The sequence below is a fragment of the Thalia democratica genome, chromosome 1, assembly GCF_965202585.1.
Source record: "Thalia democratica chromosome 1, ktThaDemo2.hap1.1, whole genome shotgun sequence".
Taxonomy (NCBI): Eukaryota; Metazoa; Chordata; class Thaliacea; order Salpida; family Salpidae; genus Thalia; species Thalia democratica.
The window spans coordinates 50,328,932-50,335,074 of record NC_139165.1 but is presented as its reverse complement, the minus strand read 5'-3'; positions in this window follow the sequence as shown (position 1 = coordinate 50,335,074).

Sequence of the window (6,143 nt, the reverse complement as noted above, 5' to 3'; positions counted from 1 at the left end):
AAAAAACTCACATCAGGAACATAATTTTTAAAGCAATAATAATATGTTTTAAAATAAATGTAAATGTAATAAAAGTTTATAAAAATATAGTGTTATTTTAAATCAAGGTGATACTAAAAGTTATAAAAGTATAAACAAACGTTATGCAAAAATATCTAACACTAAAACATTAGTTTTTTATGTTCTGAGAAAAACTAATGTCCTAGGAAATAGAGTGAACAAAAAAGTAGATTTTCTTTCTTTAAGTAAACCTTTTGACTCAGTAAAAAATAAACAGTTTTCAACTCGTTACAGCAAATACATAACATAAACAGAAACATTTTGACAGAAGAACTACCTTGTACACAACTGAATCAATCATAATCTCATAAGTTTAGATCCGAATTCTTAAATTGTAGTGTTTTTTTAACACAAAGTTATAAAAAAAATAGTCTGTTGATTTATTATTGGATGATGAACTGTAAATACTTTGTTAAACTCAATTTTAAATAAAGGCACAGTTCATTTAGCTTTGTTACTGCAGCTGTATTTCTGAGTTGTTTAGTTTAGCTCTTTATATTTACTCCAACAAACTATCTGCCTGTTATAGTAGGAAGTTTTTTTAGTCAGCGGGCCAGGTTTATTAGAAAGTTCTTTTGCGGGCTGAACTTCTAAAAAAAGTCTTAGTGGGCCACATAGTTTTTAAAGATTGTAGGTAAAAAAAAATGTAATAGTAAAATTACAATGAAATTATACAAAGCGGGTTAAGCAGGCAAACACTTTTTTAAAACTAAAATAGATTAACTAAGTGTTTTATGATGAGCTGGGTTTTATCTTTTTAAAACTATGCTTTTTCACCTTTAGTATTTTTCAAGCTATATAAGTTTAAATATAGCCAAATTTTTAATTAAAGATTCAAAAAAAATTTAAAATGCTATATAATTTATTTCAAAATTAAAGCCTGCAGCAACTACAAAAAGATACCTATAATACTAATAAATTACTATTATTTTACCATTTTTATTAAACAAAGAATAATAAAATTGTAAAATTATAAATTGTAAAATAATAAAAAATCATTGAAAACTAAAACATTTATGTATTTTTCAATTTTTTAAAACTTTTACTTTTTCTATAAAATGGACCTTGTAGGGCAATTTAAAGGCATATCCAATGTCTTATATCTCAAAATTTTATAGTTAAACATCCATCATGTTTCTTTAGTACGTACACTAGGAAAGCTAAAAAAGAGTTTACAGATAGTTATTTTTTAGTAACTTATTTTTTTAACAGGTTTCTGTAACATTTTTACGCCAGTTTATGTTGTTTTTTTATGTAATTTGAAAAGAAAATCAACAAACTTTAATTTTCAAACAACTTGTCTTATTTTCTGATAGACACTAGACATTATCAAAAAATATTGAATTGTTATTTATAAATAAATAATTTAGATATTTTGGTGTAGTTTTTGAAAGTGTTGTTTAGACATAAATTACGAAGAGTTTTTAGTAATTTTTGAACTTAAAAGAAGCAAAAGTTGGTTGCATTTAAATTAACTTAATTTTTGAAATACTTGAAGCAAAGGAGACAAAACCAGTTTTAAAAACAATAAATCCATTTCTATCACCCTATGTAAAAAAACTTGTTTTATTTTCTAGCAACAGTTTTTTTTATAAAAAAATTTGTGCCCTTTTTACCCACTGTGTAGTTATTAAATAAGCATCACTGAATACTGTTTGTTGAACGACAGAAATAAAGATTTTAAAATTTTTTGTTTAAGGATAAAAACACTTTTCGGTTATCGAGTCGTATACCATAGATAAAGTTTAATATCTTGTCAAGGACAAAAAAAAAAGTGAGTGATTTGGCCAGTATGAAAAAATATTTTATACACCTCTCGTTATTCAAAAATTTAATAGTTTTGCTCACTTAAAATACCTAGTTCATTTTTATTAACTTAACAAATTGTTTATAAAAAATGGAGTTTTTTGATTAGAGTATACAAGCAGTTTATTATTTGTTTTTTAGCATAATTCTCTAATAATATTTATACAAAACATTTAAATTTAACTAATAAATTAAGAAATATATTTTTCCTTTTTTCATTTAAGAAAGTTGAGTGTGCTATGGTCACACAAATAGTTGTTATTCTCTTAAAAATATCTTTTGTTATTTTTAAATCAGTTTTATATTTTAAAAAAAAGTAAAGATTTTGTTACTGTATATTATACACAGTTTGCTACTATTAGCATACATGTGTTATAACTAAACTTGTTATCTTCTCAGAAATTTGTAAATTATAATAGACACTGTGTATGCAGTCTATTCAAAAACTACCACCGCCGCCACACTGCAGCGTCATGGACCTACTACTTGAGAAAAATGTTCTCATACGACATACCAATGTACTTCAACTGCTTGGTTGATATGCCAAACTTCAACACGGTATGGGCTATTGTTATGATGATAGTTCTCGTCTTCTTGTTCTCGAAGTTGTCAGTGATCATGCGACATGTCGGTGCTTTTCTCAAGTATTCTACGCACGTAGGGGTGGCCATTCTAGCGTACTAATGCTTCGCTTGGAAAGTCAACTTGTTCGACGTCATAATGCAGTTTGTTTGCTTCATAACCGGAAATTTTTGCTAATAGTTTAATTGTGCTGCAGTTTTTTATAAGTTTTTTCTTGTGAGTTCATTTATAAACTTTCACAGCTGTTGTGTTTGACAAATGTTGATTAATGTAAGTATACTACCGATAGTTTAATAATAATTAGAAAAAATACGCTTGTTTGATTTTTTATAATTACTCTTTCAATAATCTATAAAAACACGAAAATGCAGTATATATTATTAATGATAATGTTTTTCAATAAAAAATGTTTACTTATCTGAAATTGTCCCTGGTTTTAGGAAAAAATTTAAAAAGGGCCATTTTAGCAACAGGTAGAATTTCGACTTTCACAACCCAACCCAGACACTCTTTATGATAAGGCAAAGAAATAACCCATGCAAGCATAATCTGAGTAGTTTATGTTGAATTTGATGAATATTTTAACCAAGCTTTAAGTGATCTATTTTTATATTCTTAAAAATTTTACTCAATTTGCTAGATTTTCACAATTTTTTCACCAAAATAAGCTTAAATCCACAGTACTAGTGCGCTAAAGGCATAAAAAAAAGGTAGCTGTCTAAATTGCGTGAGCGTACAAGTTGCACGAGGGGACAAAATTGCACGAAGATATACTTTTGCACGAGGGGATAAAATTGCACAGAGATAAAAGTCCACGAAGATACTTTTGCACGAAGGGTCAATTTTGCACGGGTTGATTTTTTTATTTATTAGTTTTAAATATTCTAATTTTTTATAATTTTTTTTTTTTAATCAATTTCTATTTACTATCACTGTTACCCCTAACTCTTACCCTCGGTCGGTAATTTTTTTTTTTGTTTTTTATTTTATTTTTAAAATTGTTTTACTTTTTTTATTTTAATTATTAAATTTATTTATATACTTTTTTTAATAGCTTTTTTTCTAATCAATTATTATTATTATTATTATTTTTCTTTTATAGTTTTTATTAGCTATTATTTTTTATTACTATCACTATTACCCCTAACCTTTACTCTCGGTCAGTAACTCTTTTTCCTTTTTTTTTTTTAATAATTTTTTAGTTTATTTTTTCTGTTAATTTTTCTTTTTTCTTTATTTTTTTACTCACATGCAAAAATGTAACTCGTGCAAAATTGACCGTTGGTGCAAAATCGTCTTCGTGCAATTTTGTCACCTCGTGCAATTTAGTACCCACGTGCATTTTTGTCTTCGTGCAATTTAGATCCGTTCCCATAAAAAAGAGATAAGTTAATGTCTTTTTCATGGTTGTACACTACACATAATTAGGGTTTTTGTGTAAAGTTTAAATACAGACTTACTTATCAAACAGCTTTATTATAATGTCTGCAACTTAATTCTATACTTTAAATTGACCAAATTTTCAAATCTTACTGATAGTACTTTAAGTTGTAAATTTACCGTCACGTTAGTTGAAAAAAAGTTGTATCAGTGTCATACTACTAAAAAACTATAAATCTAATTACAGTTACCCATCTGTTAAATAAATTTATATTATATGTTCTTCCCAAGATTATATTTAACACTATAATCCAAATTGGTTTCTCTATTTTAAAAACGATATTAGTAAAGTAGTAAGAGTACAAGGAAAATCAAAACATTAAATTTATAAAAGTAAAAAAGTTAACTAAACTTGGTTTAAAGCACCTGAAATATAAGAGATTTGAATTTTAGTTATATTCTTTTAAAAAACTTGAAGTAGTACACAAAAGGTCTTTTACTATTTAGTTCTGTTTTTTCAAGTTAAAAAAACAATGTAAGAGGACAAAAAAAAAACGACATTTAAAAATAATTATAAAAGTTATTTTTCTACAAAATAATAATATTGTTGAAAAAATTATCTTAATAAGTGTTTTCGTGTAAGAAGGTAAGTTTTAGTTTAAGCTTAAACAAAGATTTTAAATAAAAATTGTTGGTAGAATTCAATAAATATCAACAAATAGTATTTAAATAGTCTATAAAACTGAATATTTTCTCAATTAAATACTGCTAATGTTTAATAACTATTTTCGAATTAAAAAATTTCGAATCTTACTCATAGTACTTTAAGTTGTACTGGACTTTAAACTGTATCCTGGTGTATGACTCGATAACCGAAAGGTTTTTTTGTACACCAGGTCCTTGGACCAAATATTTAAGCGCTTTTTTTTTCGTTCAATTGTAAAAATGAAATTTATTATCGACTAAGTGTTTTATGTTTGTAGATATTATTTTCATTAATATCCATTTACCATAAAAAAAAATTATATTTTTCATACTAAATTTGTGTTGAGTTTCAATGCAATAACAACATGTGTTAGTTTTTTTTGGAGTATTTTTAATCTTTTTGACTAATTATTTATAAATTAGGTGTCTACTTGATATGTAATACTTGTGTTCTTTCATTTTTGTGCGTCTTTTGTTTTGGATAAGTGAACAAGGTTTTGATGCCTAAAGCCAACGTTGTACAGTGATCAGTAATAATAAAAAGTACAATTTATAAAATCAGAAACAATATCGGATATAGATTAAAAGCTGTAAAAACCCTAAATGTACTTTTTATTTATGTGAAATAAAATTTGTTAAAATCAATAATGAAGCCTGATTTTATATATAATTTTAACTTTTAAACAGTAACTATAATTTACAATACCTATCGGTTTTGCAGGATCAAAGCGTAACAGTTTGTATTAAACATAGAAATTGATGAATGATATTTATGAAATAAATTGAGAGTACAATTTGGTGCTTGTTTCATGGTTTATTGTTATAACTTTGTGCTTACACAAGTTAAAGATAACTATTAAGTAAAAGAAGTATAGGAGCTCGCGATAAACTAAAAATTTCTGCATGTTATGTACAAAAAGCTGTCATTATCCTACCAATTTACTAAAATTGCTAAACCTTAAAAAAATAAAACTGATAAGTTATTCAATGATTAAATAACAAAATAAATTCACAAAAAATTTAAACAGTACAGATAAAAAGTAGTGTACGTAGTGTTTTGAAAAAAAGAAAGCAAAATGACAAAAGTTAATCAGCATGCTTTAATTAATCCATTTAAGATAAACATATGCCACTAAACTACAATTTAAAAATTTCCATTTAGAATTTCAATCAAATTTTTTTGTAAAGAAGAAACTTGTAAGTTTACAGTACTTAACAGGTACAATTTAAAGCATATATACTGTGGATTTGTTTGTGCTTGATGGTCATCTTGCATTTTCAGAAAAACCTGACCGGTTTTATTTTGAAAAAATGTTGGATGATCGCTTTAGAGCAGGGTTTTCCATTTATTTTTTTCTTAATGCCCCTTTGAAGAAATTAAAAAAGCAATCACCCCTACAAATAAGTTTATCAAAACGTTATCAAAATATTTTATTTTTTGTTCATCACCAACTTCAAAATATCAAGTATAAGTCTCAAATGATTGCCTTGTGCCCTCCCTCTAACTACTTTCCGAAATGGTTCACTTTGGGAGCCCTTAGTCTAGATTAAATTTTCTCGTAACCTCTGGTGTAAGTTCCATAAAACTACCCTTTAATATGTCTTAATCT